At 39.8% G+C, this 16,564-nt stretch overlaps 1 protein-coding gene and 1 pseudogene across 4 annotated transcripts in view; one reads left to right on the top strand and one right to left on the bottom strand.

Annotated features, from left to right (window-relative positions):
- RBMS3 (RNA binding motif single stranded interacting protein 3) overlaps nucleotides 1–16,564 on the top strand; it is an 827,213-nt gene that overhangs the window by 143,158 nt on the left and 667,491 nt on the right. The gene's annotated exons all lie outside the window — the stretch shown is intronic.
- Nucleotides 10,447–11,012, bottom strand: LOC105756321 (putative teratocarcinoma-derived growth factor 3; annotated as a pseudogene).

Genomic DNA, 16,564 nt, shown 5'->3' with positions numbered 1-16,564 from the left:
ATACCGTTGAAGAATAGAATCAGCATTAATCTGACTTTCTTGACACAGCTGTATGATTTTTTGGGTCAGAAAAACGAGTCTGCAAATCCATAAGTTCTTACTCCAGTTATTTAAACTGTGGAACCTGATATTATTGATCTAATGTTAAGATAGATTTAGCAGGAAACTGGAAAAGAACCGAAAATTTTTTTACTCTGTCTCTCGACCACTGCTTGGGACCACCTAAGGGCAGAATGTCTTTGGATGATTATACATCTGCATAATGGCCTTCCTCTCTACTGAATTAAAAAAAAAAAAGTCTGAGCAGAGTGTCTTGCCAGAGAGAGAGTGAAACTTTGTGCCTGACGGTGTTCGGATGAGCAGGCTGATTACACCCTTGTCCACCGCAGATGCTCTGTTTTTCGCTTTGGCAATTCCCCTGTTCAGTGTGCAAATAATTGTCTCTACTAAAGTGGGTGGTAATTTGCTACAAATATATTTCTGCTCCGGCAAAGAATGGGTCTTTCCCATCACCACTGGCAAGTAGCAGCTGAATTGATTAGAATTTTTATTGTCTCAGACACAAGCAGAAATCTGATGTGAAGCAAAAAGAAACTCATATGAAAGCCTCATGTCCACCAAATGACGTGATGCCCAGAGAGATGTTATTTACTAAAAGAGTTGGAAGACTAATTATAGCAGCTCTCTTGACTTATTAACACTGAGTTTTGTTTTGTTTTTTAAATTGTTAAGTCTCAGTGTTGACGGTCAAAGAAATCTTTCAATTCAAGTATATATAAGGTCAGTTTATGAAAAAAAAAAGACCTTTATTTGCATGTATTTGCAAAATCTTATGTGCTCTCTCTGCCTCTGTAGGTCTCTACCAGGCAAAATGCACAATATAGAGTGATGCCCAAAATATAGAGCTAACTTCCTTCATGGTTTGGACAGATATGTATGAGTGTCTTATGTTTGAAAAAATGGGTGTACTCTCTCTGGCCGATAATAAGCACATATATTTCCTTAAGCCACTCTGCTTTCTTCTTTTGGGGTGGCCCAGCTGCTGTGGTTCTGTCTGTAAACAGCAGGATAGCAGGTGTTTGGCAGAGAAGTGCCGAAATTTAAAAATGGAGGCGATGTGTTTTCTGTAACTCCCTTTTCCCGTTCTTAGCACACAGTCTGGGGAGCAGACCCTCAGCCGTACGAAGGCAAGCATAAACACTTCTCAAATTGCCATGTTTTCACAACCACATACTGCAACATACATTTATCTAATAAAACTAATGATATAATTGGAGGTTAGGCTTCTGGAGTATCCCCATCCTTCCCCAAGAATAATCATTGTTGACAAGATTCTCTGGGTAAAATTCAATGTCCAGCTAATGGTTATTAAATACCAAATGAAAGATTTGTCCGAAGCATAGATAAGTGCTGTGGATCAAAGGTGGGTCTAGCCATACACCCTGTCCTTGATGCTCCAGCACACCAGGGGTGAAATAGCTACTGAAGGACAAAATAGTGCACAAAATACTTATTGCCAGCAGAGCCATGAGGAAAATGCCCCCAAGACCTTAAGCAGGGAGGAGTAAATCTGCCTGTGATACAGCTTTTTCAGAAAAGGAGAAATCTGAGTCAGGCCTTCAGGATGAATAGTTTTATGCTACTGGGGAGCCAGCAGGAAGGCATCTCACTTAGAGCAACAACATGGATCTGGGGAGGCAGTCGATTCTGGTTTTGCCACGACTTTATCAGAACAAGCTGGAGTACCTCTCTTAGGTGGCTGTTGGTATCAGTTGCAATCAAGTCAGCTCTGACTCATGCGTACCCATGAACAAACAGATCAAAATGGTGCCTCCTCGTGCACACCCTCATGATCGTTGGTATGCTCGAGACCATTGTTGCAGCCACTGTACATTCTGAGTGTCTTCCAACCTGCAGAGTTCATCTTCTAGCTCTATATTAGACAATATTCTGTTGTGATTCATAGGATTTTCATTGGCTAATTTTTGGAAGTACATCGTCCGGCTTTTCTTCCTAGTCTATCTTAGTCTGGAAGCTCCGCTGAAATCTGCCCGCCATGAGTGGCCCTGCTGGTATTTGAAATAACAGTGACATAGCTTTCAGCATCACAGCAACATGCAAGCTACTACAGTACAACTAACCTAATAGAGGACTTTTAGGTTAGATGGTATAAAAACGTTAGCTGGCCCTGCTGGAACATTGGCATTATGTTATTTCTATCCTTGTGTTTTAGGAAGAGTTGCAGCCGAAAACCCAGAAGAAATTCAGTATAATTTTGATAAGAATTCCGAAGTATCCTGTGTGTTCTTATCTTAATAAAGACTTAATAGCTGAAATATTTATAACCATACTTAATTCTAGTTGAATTTAGTAGTCATATTGGAGTTATTTGATATATTATTAAAAAATGGTAGTACAAATAGCAGTATGATAGAATTCTAGGTACATCTGGGTTAAATGAAATTAATGTAACGTTTTCATCCCACGGTGCTTAGCAGGACCTCCAGATCACTTTTGTTTCCTCAGTGCTGAATTTGCATTTCTGGTTCCAGATAAAGAGAATTGGGTGTGTAAGGGCTATCTGCAGAACTAAATCTCTGCTTAAAACATCTCATCCCAAATGCTATATCACTGAATAGATCCTGTTTAAATTTAGGAACTTCCTTTCTTGTGGAACAGTCAGTGCCTTATTTAGTGAGATGTTCTTCCTTCGTTCTTCTTTTTATTTAACCTTTCTCTACTACAGCTGCTATTCTATTTCCTCTTCTCTAGTCACACACACCTAGACGAGTCTATACCTGCATGCCCTTTTCCCCTTGGGAAAATGCTTAAAGGCACACATTAAAAACCAACAATTTGGGGTATTATGTTCTCCTTGCGGAGAGACCGTTTAAGATTTTAGAAGAGGCACTATTGTCAGGCAACCGGCGTCCATTTCTAATGACTGTTGAATCATCCCTGCAGTTTCTGTTTTATCCTTGTGCGTGACCATAGCAGATAATGAGCTTTTGGAATAATACAAATAAAAATATTGGGCTGTAATCAAGTAATGCGTTATTACCTGGTTAGGCAAGTTGCACAAAATATTTAGAGAAAAATATCCTTACTAGGAGATAGACCACAGTCAAAAGACCCCCCACTTTTCCACTGATGTGTGCATAGCTGGATATGTTTCTCCCTGCTCGTTCTCTTCTCTACGGATCACCATCAAGGTCTTTGTGAAAAAAAAAAAAAAGAGTTAGAACCAAAAACAAAGGAGCATCATTCTGTACCCAATAATTTAATTACTCAAAAATGCTTTTTGGCAAAACATGGTGTCTAGCATCTTCCATCTTCCTGCTATTTATCCGTACTCTGGATTACCTCATTCAATAGTTCTGACAGGGACTGTATTTGTATCATTGCCTGACAGATGTGTTACATGTTTCAGTCCTAAAATATTCAACTCTGAGCTCAGTGCTGCATACTTGGGAGATGATGTTAAATCAGCCTCGGCGACACACTGCTGTCATCGTGCCAAATAACTCGGGGAAAAACGATAAGGCTATAAAGAGATCAATAAGTCAAGAGAACCTATGCTTTCAAAATTTAGGCGAAATATGAGTAAGACTATCAGTCAGGCATTGGGGTGTAAATAAAGAATATACCGTGTTTGGGACACTCTTTCATTACAGTGAGCCATTATCCTAGGAGTAGTAAGTCTCTCTTATGTTTGCCTAACCCCTTTAATATAGGTCATTCTACAATACAGCTGTAAGATTCACTAGCATATTGATCAGGCCGGCGTTGCCCTTGCTTCCCTCCTAATAAAATAAGGATGTGGCTTAGGAATGCTGAGAAGGTCGACTCCCAGACCATTTTGATGTGAACGGTCACACTGGAGTATATTCCCTTCCTGATGAAGATCTGTTTAACTCACATCTTTGTAAATACGAACTGTGCAAATACAGGTCTGCCCTTTGAGATGGTATTACTCAACAGGGCCCTCAGAAGTGTCCAGCTGTGTTGGATTTTTAGATAGGAAACAGACAAACTGTAGACATGTGTAATTTGGAAAATAAATGTGCACCAGAAAGCAAGAGTTTTCTTTTTCAGCAAAAAGCATTACATTATTCTAAACTTGCAGAAATAAATAGGAGTAGCTTGCAGACCCAAGACGGTAAAATTTATTAACATTTGGAAATAGCAGTTCGTTTTTCTCTGCTAATGGTCAAGGAGAATTTGTGAAAATGGTCCAACCAAAACTAAACCGACTGCCATCAAGTCAATTCTGACTCATAGTGACCCTATAGGACAGAGTAGAATTGCCCCATAGAGTTTCCAAGGAGCAACTGGTGGATTCGGACTGCTGACCTTTTGGTTAGCAGCTGAGCTCTTAACAACTGTGCCACCAGGGCTCCACGTGAAAATGGTCCGGAGTCCTTGCATGTCAGGCCAAAGATGGTCTTTAAACTGTAAAGAGCCTTTTGTTTTAGGAGGACAAAGCTTCAGGTTGCACGCAGGATTAGAGTATTTGGAGCACGGGAACAGGAAGCATAATTTGGAGACAGTTAACAGTAATCTGCCTGTGAAGGGAAATCCACCTAGACAAGAGTAGGAGCAGTAGAAATGGATGGAACAGACAGATGTGAGAGACACTGGGAAGGAAGCGTAGGCAGGACTTGGTGGCTGAATGATACATGGCTGAGAAAATAAAAAGCAGATGGATCCAAATGTGAAGTCGCCAACACGCAGTTCATCTGTGGAAAACGATTGCCAAGTTCAAGCTGAAAATTCACTCAAGGAATGAAACTATATCTGTGATGTAATAATGTAGGATGAGATGTTTGTGCCATAATGCGGGCAACGTGTAGCAGGTGGAGCCTTCAGGAGACGTCCAGAAAAGGGCACCAAGGGACAAAATGCTAGAAGCACTTGTCGGCAGAGGGAACAGCCAGTGGAAAAGCATCCTGCAAATGGTCACAGGAAATACTTACATCTGATAACGGGAGATCACACAATGGGATGGGGAGGAGGTGGGACGGTGGTTGGAAATGTAGGCTGAGAACTCATTGGAGGCAGGTTTGGCAAGCAGCTGATGACGCTGAAGGTTCAGTCCCTTCCCTTCTCTTGGGCCCCTTCTGTGCTCCTGTATCTGATGTTGTATCATCATTATGCATTTTTCTCTTCAACATGATCATCTAAATTGTATAAATTTTAAGTTGTGCCAAAGCTTCATTCTTCCTTTGCCAAGCAATGTGTTCACATGGTGATATGTTTTGTAGAAGAAAGTGTTTTAATCACAACTGGTTAAGACTCATCTCTTTCCACTCCAGCTTCCTCAACTACGCTTTCCTTTTAGTCAGCGGTAGGGGATATTTTAATATTTATCTAAGGGGAAATTAGAAGGGAGATACATTTAGTTTGGATTTAATAGGATTTTTTTTGTGTTATCATCAGCTGTTCTGTGGTAGAAAGGGCTTCCAAGGATATTCATACTGCCTGCTGTGCCAATGTCCTGGTCATTGTGGCAGGAATATACTGGGCCAAGATCTTATTTCGATAGGAGTATGGCCTCTGGTGCCCAACACTGGAAATATGTGGTAAATGGGAGAGAAAGGTTTTCAAGGTCTTAAGACAGAAGATAGTCTATGCAAAATGCACCAAAGTTTTTGTCCCGAATGTTACCATCCTAATATTTTAAGAGCCATTACATTAATGAATTATGAAGCTTAAAGAAAACCTTTATTCAACTATCACAATAAAAAAAAAAACTAATTTCTGTCAGCCACTAGAGGACAGAAAAAAATTGTCTTTTTATTCTCTCTGTAGAAAATATTATAAAATTATTGCCTTATGAAGAGGCAATCAAATGGTGTGTAACACCCCCATCCCCCCCACAAAGAAAACCCAGAAATTATTTTTGAAGAACTCAGCTGCTAACCAAAAGGTTGGCGGTTCAACTCCACTAGTCACTCCTTGGAAACCATATGGGGCAGTTCTACTCCGTCCTGTTGGGTCGCTATGAGTTGGAATTGACTTGACGGCAACGGGTTTAGTATTTTTTTTATTTTCTGCATTTCTTGATATTTGTGTTGTCAACTTTTTCAAATCGGTAAATTGTTGTGACTTTGTTTTTATTCTAAATAATATTCATTTTTGTACACTAATTTTATATTTGCCAATTTTATTCTTTTTTTAAGGGGCCCTCGAAATTATATAAGCTTTAAGTACAACAAAATATGAGTCCATCCCTTTGTTGGGGGGCCATAATTGTAATCGAGTACATAATCTTAACCTCTGGTCTGCCCATTCCGACCATTTTGGAGTTAAATATGTGTTGCTTTCAGCTTTCAAGATGCTTACTGTTTTTGCCTTTGCTCATTTATTGCTACCTTATAAACTTAGCTAAAATACTCCTTAATTCTGGTTAAAAAGAATCTTCCCCTTTCTGCATAGCATATTATTTGAGAAATATATTTAAGTAGATCTTTAAAACTGGTTCAGCCCAGATATATTAAAAGGTATCACCACAGTAGAACACGTAGCAAAGTCAGGAAGATCTCAACATTAAAGTGATCCCACTTAGAGAGTTTCAGTAATTTTAACCACTTTGACTAAAAATAAAAATGTTCCCTTTACAGAAGTACATGAAGGATCTTGAACTATTGCCAGCCCAAAAAACCAAAACCAAACCTGTTGCCATCGAGTTGATTCCAACTCATAGTGACCCGATAGGACAGAGTAGAACTGCCCTGTAGGGTTTCCAAGGAGCAGCTGGTGGATTCAAACTGCCGACCTTTCAGTTAGCAGCCGTAGCTCTTAACCTTTGTGCCACCAGGGCTCTGAACTGTTGCCAATACAGCGGAATAACCTATTAATTATCAATTCTCTGTTGCTAGCAAAACCCCCCACCAAACAAAAACAAAACAAAAACTCATTGTCATTGAGTCGATTCCTACTCATAGCAACCCTAGAGGACAGAGTAGAACTGCCGCATAGGGTTTCCAAAGCTGTGCATCTTTACAGGCAAAGCAAACACTAAATAATAATTTTTACTCCATTTTATATTTGAACACATAAGATGTGTTCTGGCTCACGAGAAAACCACCTACTGGAATTTAAGTTTATGGAATGAATTAATTTGCAATGGCATTGATCTTTTTTTTTTTTCCCCCTTCTATTTTTCCCTAATTCTTCTGTCTTTAATGAAAAATAATCTATAACCTTAGGTAGAAATAATACATGGGACCTTGATTGGTCACTAGAAGTAGCATACCAGCCACAAACATAACTTTCGTTTTCATTCCACTTATAAACAAGGGTTATCTTTACCTTTATTTGACTGACTGGGGTGTGATGAGTAGTTCAGAGTAAGTGGAACAAACTGGGTCATGCTATTCTCAGTCTTCTAATGAAGGGAAAACAAGTGCAAATATGCTTCTTGTTTATCGTTATCTGTGTCATCACACGAGTTTATAGATCGTGTCTACAGTGGAAACTGATGGCGAAGATTAGGGGTGTGTCTGTCTTGTTTGTCTCCCTCTTAAATTGTTAATACATATCACTAAGTGACCTCGTCAGAAGCCTTATCACTAGCTGAAATTAATGACAGTGGAATACAAATAAATGAAAGGAAATGTGCCTTCATACATGGCATAGGCAGTTTCAGGATGAGCGTTGTAGAATATTGTAATATATCAAACAGCATTTCTTGGTCGGTGGTAGGTGTGATAGAATCTCACACTTCTCCATGCCTAAATCAAGAAGTTTTGTCATTAAGAGGGAGTTGGTCACTGATTCAATTGAGAATCTCTCCTTTCCTCTGCTAAATTCAGGCTATAATACCAGTGGATACCTGTTGCTACTGGATAAAACATATTCTTGTACCAAAAAAATGTCTTAAAGATGAGTCTACCGATAGATCATTACTCCTTTGAGTAAAAGTCACCGTGCTCTTACAGAAAGTTCTATACTGTTAGTTCCTTCTCTCTTATTTTTACCTCTCATATAGCTAAAAGTCATTTTCTCCGATTTCTGCAAACCACATGAAAGGGCAGTTCAGATTAATTCCATTTATTGTCTCTGAAAACTCTAGTTATAAAACTAGAACATTCTACAGTTCTATTCATTCTAATACTTAAAAAAGATCACTCTGAATAGTAAAATCTGTTCTTTATTTATTATGAAGAGTATAACTTACAGTAGAGGAAATGGACATTCTCCTAAGAATTAACTTTAGACACGACACACCCTTTACTCTTATACTCTAATAGAGATAAATATAGATCACATTTTGGTACATATCAAGTTTCTCTCTTTGATTTTCTTTCTATGCTGTGATTATATGTACTGAGAACTGTATGCTAACTTCACTTGCCTGAACTGCCTCTATTTTTGTTCCCTTCTGGCTTAAAGGATTAGTTGTTGGTAGTTATATTTTATCTTTTAAAAATATTTTCTCAAAATAACATTTATTTTTATAATATTGTCATTGAATTTACCTGAATAAATTCTAAGTGTGTGTTCTGTTTTTTTTTCAATATTATTTCCAGTTTTTACTGTGCATACACATAACTTATAGTACAGACAGCCTTTACAATATATATGGTTTTATCACCTGATTTATTGTGAACATTTTATCTTGTCTTCAACAGTAGGAGCCCTGGTGGCATAGCAATTAAGAGCTTGGCTGCCAACCAAAAGGTTGGCTGTTTGAATCCACCAGCTGCTCCTTGGTAACCCTATAGGGAAGCTCTACTGTGTCCTATAGAGTCACCACTATGAGTCGGAATCAACTTGATGGCAACAAGTTTGGGTTTTTTGTTTGTTTGTTTTTACAACAGTTAAAATACTTGCATATTAAGGAGAAAACATGAATTAGCAAATCTTGTTGAGGAAATTTAGATCTAATTTTTTTCCAATATGATTTCATTCTCCTTACAATGCCTTGAGAAAAAAGAATTCTCTTATATCGCTTTCTATGGAGGATGGAAATTTGCCCTTCGGTTTAGCTTTTGAGTTTGCTTCTCTACACCTACCTCATCATCAATCAAGTAATGTACTTAATTCTTTCCACTCTTTCTCTCCCATTTGCTTCCTCTCTTCCACCCACTCTCCCTGTACACCCGTATTTCTATTACTCTAGCACTCCTGTGTCCTCCCTTCCATTAAAGATATTTTCTTTCCTTTTCTTTTAAAGGTACTGTTTATTGATATTGACCAACTCTATTAAATAGTTCATCCTCGGTTCCACATTAGGATTCACGTTTAATAATCTGAAAATAGAATTCATATGTTTAAAGGAAGCACTGATATGAACCCCTTTGTAGAGCTGGATATATCAAGAAACACAGGGCTTGGGCACAAAGTAGATATGGTCAACTTTTATTTATTTATTTATTTTTAAGGCTTATTCTCTTATCTTTATTTATTTATTTATTTTTTAATTATACTTCAGGTGAAGGCTTACAGAACAAATAGTTTCTCATGAAACAGTAGTACACATGTTGTTTTATGACATTGGTTACCAACCCCACAACATGTCAACCTTCTAACTTCACAACCTTATTTTTTGGTGAAAATACACATAGCCAAAGATACACCATTTCAAAAATTTCTACATGTACAGTTCAGTGACACTGACTACGCTCTTCCAATTGTGCTGTTATTCTCACTTAAAATGAAGGCTTACAGAACAAAATAGTTTCTCATTTAACAGTTACTACAAATCTTGCCCTATGACAATGGTTAACAATCTCACAACACATCAACAATAACCTTACTCAACCTTGGGTTCTCTATCACCAGGTTCCTTGTCCCCTTCTGCCTTCTGGCCCTTGTCACTGGACTCCTGTACCTCGTTAGCCTCATTTGGTTTTACGGGGCTGTCCACTCCCAGGCTGAACGGTGAACCTCAGAGATAACTTCACCACTGAGCTAAAAGGGTGTCTGGGGGTCATACTCTCAGGGTTTCTCCAGTCTCCTTTAGGCCAGTAAATCTGGCCTTTTGTTTGTGAGTTAGAGTTATGTTCTACATCCTTCTCCAGCTCTGTCCAGAACCCTCTGTTGTGATCCTGGTCAGAGCAGTCAGTGGTGGTAGCCGGGCACCATCTAGCTGTACTGGACTCAGTCCGGTGGAGGCCTTGGTAGCTGTGGACAATTAGTCCTTCGGACTAATCTTTTCCTTGTATTCTGTTCTCTTCGTTCTCCCTTGCTCCCGAAGGGATGAGACCAGTGGAGTATCTTAGATAGCCGCTCAACTTTTATTTTTTTGAAGTAGGTTTTTGGGGAGGGAAGACAAGGCAGAGGAAAGAAGCAGTTGGCACATTAAACAAGTATTAGGGCCCATTATTGAAATATATTCATTATTTCAAGACAACTAACAAATGATCATCTTTCAGTTACAACAGTAGAGTGACAGCCCTTACCGACCGTGAAATTTCCATGACATCTAAACTTGTAGTTTCAGCAAAAGGCAAGTGCCAAGTAACAGAACAGTGTAGAAAGGCAGATGCCAGCTAGCATAAGAGTGGTGCATACAGATGGTGTTAATTCTGGAGTCCTGAAGCTGCTAGGCGCTCATCCATCACATGGCCATCACAGCCAGGTAGATTGTCTGAGACAAGCACTGCAGCCAGCCGTGCCAGCATTCCACATGGAACACTTCTCAGGCAGCCAGGTGTCATGGGGCACAGACCCACAGTTCTCTTTGTGAACATCATACTCACAGTTCCGTCTGTAGAAGTAGGGAGGGCAGGCACAAAAGGATCCTGGCATGCAAGTTTCCCCATTCAGACAGCAGGTCTTGTTTAGTTAGCTCTTGACTGTCCTGGATGCCTGTGAATGACCAGCTGGAAAGGCTGATGACCAATGGCAGGCTCCCCCTGGAACTGAATGTCTCAATCTCCCTGTGAGGGGCACGCAGGTTCAAGGTGGCCCGACCCAGCAACTAATCCCAGTTCTAATGCTTCCGAAAATGTCATGATGAAAATCATACTGGAAGAGAAGCACTTCATCTTCCTGAGGTCCATTTAAAAAAAATCAAACCCCTTGCCGTAAAGTTGATTCCGACTCATAGTAACCTTGTAGGACAGAGTAGAACTACCCCATAGGGTTTTTAAGGAGCACCTGGTGGATTTGAACTGCTGACCTTTTGGTTAGCAGCCAAATGCTTAACCACTGTACCACCAGGACTCCCTTGAGGTCCATAGCTCTTAATAATTCAAGGAGAAAAATGTTAGCATGGCTTTTTCATTGACACAGTCATTGCCAAAACATCCAAAGGAAAACATTCATTTCCTGAAGTGAAAATGGGAGTATAAAAAAAAAAAAAAATCCCAAGTAAGAAATACAGTTTCCCCAGAAGGAGTCAGGGTGTCCAAGAAAACCAAGGAGCTCATCACTTCACAGCTCCAATGACAGCTTTATGTGTGTTTTATACGCAGATGTAGGTACCGAATAAAACATCTAAATGACACATACCTCAGAGCCTGGATTATTAGATATTAACTTGATGCATTGTCACAGAAGAGAAGAAAAACTACATTTTGTTGAAGAAAAAATATTTTCATAATTAGCGTCTATATCGTGAACAATACCTTTAAGGTAATTTAACTTTAAACCATCTCTGAGGATGTAGGGAAGGCAGGATAACCATACTTTCCTCAAATTCCACTCACTGATTCATTCATTCATTCAACATTATGTATTTGTTGAGCATTTAGTATGTGCAAATGTTATGCTAGGCACCACAGATAAAGATAAATACTAGCCCCCGCACTCTCAGACCTCACAATCGAGAACAGGGTCCTAATTTCTTGGAAAGGGATCAGCAGAGTGTGCCAAGACGGCAGAGGGGAAGTCTTACTATGTCGAGAAGAGAGGTTGGTAGTTGGCGGCAGCTGTATATAGAATGTGATGCCCTAGCTAGGAAACGAAGACAGAGGAAGCGAGTGGAGATGGTCGAAGTGGGGAGGTGGGGTGAAGAATAAGAGTGTTCAAGGCAGAGGAAAAAGAGCCCTCTTGGTGCAATGGTTAAATGCTTGGCTGTTAATTGAAAAGTTGGTGGTTTGAACCCACCACCCGCTGCATGGGAGAAAGGCCTGGAGATCTGTAAAGATTACAGCCTAGGAAACCACATAGGGCAGCTGTGCTCTGTCACAGGGGGTCTCTATGAGTCAAAATGGACTCGACAGCACCTAACAAAAACAACAACAGACAAAAGAAAAGGGCCCTGGTGGAGCAATGGTTAAGCGCTCGGATGCTCACTGAAAGGTTGACAATTTGAACCCCCCCAGGAGCTGTGCAGGAGAAAGACCTGGCAATCTGCTTCTATAAAGATTACAGCCAGGAAAACCCTATGAGGCCATTCTATTCTGTCCTGTACAGTCGCTGTGAGTCGGAATTGACTCAGCAACACCCAGCAGCAACAGGCAGAGGTGACGGAGGCCGTATAAAGGCATGTGGACTGAGAGTGCATGCCAGCTCATCAATGCTGGCGTGTCAGTGGATGCAGGTAGCTGGATGCAGCGTCCTTGGTGCATCCTGTTTTCCTTCTGACACTAATGTGTTAAGCAGGGCCTTCCAAAGTTATCCTGCACAAGAGTTACCTCGAGAGCCTGTTAAGTCATAGATTCCTGGCCCCATGCCAGAGAATCGGCTTCAGTAGGTCTGGGGTGAGACCCCAAAAATATCATTTCTCACTGGCTGGTACATAAAGCCAATGCTACTGGCCTGCTTTAAGTAGGACTTCTTTGAAGTTTTGGGGCAAAATTCGTTAAATACTAGATAGGAAAGAATACAGCTATTGATGAAGGAGATGGTGATGGCCATGAGAGGGTGATGATGAAGAAGAAGAGGGAATGATTATGAGATGAGAACAAATAACACAATTAAAGGAGAATTGGCACGATTCAAGACAGTTGTGTAGAAACAGGGTGTCTTTAGGTATTTTATAAATGGGAGAAATATTCGTTCAATGTGTTAGAGCATAAGAGTATTTACTGACCAAGCAACATTCATAAAATCAGATATTATTATAATTTATAATACATCTTGTATTATGTCATTATTTCTCAAACTTGTTTACTTGGTGTCTGCCTTCATGATTTTTAGTATATACATATATAACCTGTACTATTCTTTAACTTAATGTTTTTCTGCAACTCACTTTTAAATATATGCATTTTTAATATCACTTAATCTTGACATTGCTAAAAACTGAGTTTACTGAGATAATTTGATACATATTTCTAATACGTATTAAAATACCTAGCCATTGAAATAAGAAGGGGAAGAAAAATTCATTGCCGTAGAGTCAATTCCCTACAGGACAGAGTAGAACTGCCCCGTAAAGTTTCCAAGCACTGGCTGGTGAATTCGAACTGCCGACCTTTTGGTTAGCAGCCTAGCTCTTAACCGCTGCACCAGCCTGTCTTATATTCCTTAGTATCCTTTCTCCTGTACCTTTGGCTTGTGTTCCATTATCTAGATGACCTTCTGCAAAACTTTGATTCACAGAATATGGATTATGCAAAGGAATGCAAAACAGAAGGTGTGGTACTTTTGCAGCTTGGGCAGAACTAGTAAAATGAACATGCTTGGTAAAGTACAGGGTCATCGAAAAAGAGGAAGACGCTCAAGGAGATAGATGGACACAGTCACTGCAATAATGGGCTCAAGCATAACAAGGATTGTGATGATGGCGCAGGACTGGGCAGTGTTTTGTTCCGTAGTGCATAGGGTTGCTATGAGTCGGAACTGACTCGACAGCACCTAACAACAATAGTAAAATGACCGGTTTTATGGGTTAATTTCTCTAGAACGATATACATCATGACTTAATTCTAGGCAGTTGATGTCCTCAGGTGGTTAAACTGTAGAGACCCATTGAAACCAAAAGCCTGACATGACGAAAATAGGCCTTTAGGTTGTATGTCCTTTTGCTCACTTTTCTTTTCTTGCTGTAATCACTACAGAACCCTGTTGTAAGCCCCAAGCTTTCTGGAATGAATGTTGCATTCAAGTTAGGAAGCCCAGCAGGAGTGTGACGACTTTAGGTTCTCTATACTTTAGATTGAGGAGTTCTTTTCTTGGCTCTGTCATACCTCTAGTTGGCCTGAAAGAAAGCAATTTTGCAGCATTTGTTCCATGGAGGAGCTGAGTGATCTTCATAATTTTGAACAAACAAATTATACTGTCATTTAAAATCGGCAGCATTTTTAGAGGAGAATTTGTATCGTTAGCCAGCACAGCCACTTCTGTGATGTAACAAGAAACAGTGAAGGAATACTTTTATGTTGTACTGTGGGCTAAATTTTTTATCCACTTTCTGAGAATTAGAAGTCTTTGGTCTTTCTGTAAGGAGCCCTGGTGGTGCAGTGGTTAAGCGCTAAACCAAAGGTTGGAGGTTTGAACCCACCAGCCACTCTGCAGGAGAAAAATGTGGCAGTCTGCTTCTGTAAAGATTTACAGCCTTGGAAACCCCACGGGGCAATTCTACTCTGTCCTATAGGGTCACTAGAGTCGGAAATGAATAGATGGTAATGGATTTGGTCTTTCTGTGGCATAATATAATAACTCTTATGTAACTAGATCCCTCCTTCAAGTCAAAATTCTGGACAGAAATTATTAAAGTATTACGGCAGCTTAGGAGTTGATGTATAGAAAAGAAACTCTATTTGCAAAACTATAATGAGCTGTAATTTTAGGCTGCTTTGCTTTGTAAGTGGAACAGGTTCTTACCTGTACTCTGCCAAAGTTTTGGGTTTCATGTGATGTTGGTTATAAGTCGAAGTGGTGATGTGCTATACATGTGTTTTTTAATATGCAGGCAGGTTAATATATAGTCATCGTATTAAAGTGTGTAACCCCACCAGCTGTTAATTAGATGCGTTTCCTGAATTAAGCAATACTCATAACACTACTGACATTATGATTGAAGGGGGTAGCTTTACTGTATTTTTTCGCAAATAACGTGCATGTCATACTGGTTTTTTTTTTTTTTTTTTGCCAACCTTGCCCTCCCTGCACCCCGAGGTATTTTCATAAGCACACTATGCTAATTTTTTTAAAACAACATGTATCTCATTACTCCAGTAGTTAATGCTATACTCTTTGCTTTGGTGATGGATGCTGGCTCAGTGTAGCTCATTATGTTTGGATGTCTGTTATGATTCTGCTTAAGGTGCTTTCAAATTCATAGTGTTAGTGGTCAGCCATCAAAGACTTTAAAATAGACCCTGAGTATCTATATGGTGAGGGATAATGTCAGTAAAGAGTCTTTCTTTTCAGGGAGATTGCTATTGGCTAATGAATAGAGAGGCTCTCCTTAAGTCCCATCTTTCTTCATGGAATTCTTATCTTTTCTCTGTTGGATCATGGAGATGACTAAATCAGCCTGCACATTTGCCGCTCCACTTTGCCATAGTCCCTTCTGGCCCACAACACCTGAGGCAGGGCCACCAAGAAGTTCTTATTCTATCCTCCCAGGTTACTCCTCCTTGCTTCTTTGCTACTTCACCATGTAAGTCCTTTCGTTTGTTTCTATCTTCTAGGACTTTGGGCCATTTGAATAGCATTTCACCTATAGTAACATCCATTGTACAGTGCACTGCTGGGTCTGGCTTGTACCTCTTGCTACAAATCCTGGCTTTTTGTCCCTCATTGTTTGTTGCTGTCAAATTGTCTCTGACTCACGGCCATCCCATGTACAGCGGAATGAAATGTTGCTTGGTCTTGCACACCATCTTCACAGTTGTGGTCCATTGTTGCAGCCACTGGGTGTTGTGAGTGTCTTCCAACCTAGGGGCTACTACTTCCAGCACTATATTGGACTATATTCTGTATTCCTCCTAGTCTGTCTTAGTCAGGAAGCACCACTGAAATCTGTCCACCAGGGATGACCCTGCTGGTATTTGAAATACCAGTCGCATAGCTTCTGGTATTTCAACATGTGAGCCACCACAGTACAGCAAACTGACAGACGGGTTGTGGTCATGCCCCTCTGAGATCCAAAATACCAGCACACAATGAATTCTGAATTAATTTTTTGTTTTGATCCCCCACTTCTGTCAGTTTGCCTCCCATGGCACAGAGCAAGCACTGAGCCTTCTTTTGGAAAAGCAAAGAAATGGTCACTCAAAGAAAATTCCTTTTTTTTTTAGCGGTTGTACTTCAGAAAAGGTGAAGTTCCATGTACCACAGAGTATTCTCCAAAACAGAACAAAATCAAGTCACAGTCCTCTGGAATACTGGAGATGTGTAGTAGCCCTTTGGAATGTATACATTTATGACTATCCCATTTTTAAACAATAAGCTAATGGCTTCAACCCCCCTAGAGCACAGAGCATACAACTTGTTAAAGAGAGAATTAAACTGAGATAAACCATTTAAACCATTGCTTGCTCACAAAATATTCTTGCAGGGCAACAATTTTTAAAAACCTAATTATTTTTAGCATTAGAAGCTACGTTGGTATAGTTCATTTTCTATAAATAAAATACCTTTTAGTTAAGTGCATGAACATGAACAGTTGTGTAGAAACAGGGTGTCTTTAGGTATTTTATTTGATGTATGATTTTAG

This window comes from Trichechus manatus, unplaced genomic scaffold, assembly GCF_000243295.1.
Source record: "Trichechus manatus latirostris isolate Lorelei unplaced genomic scaffold, TriManLat1.0 scaffold00049, whole genome shotgun sequence".
NCBI lineage: Eukaryota > Metazoa > Chordata > Mammalia > Sirenia > Trichechidae > Trichechus > Trichechus manatus.
Note: the sequence above shows the minus strand (reverse complement) of the source record. Positions and strands in the feature narration are given on the sequence as shown.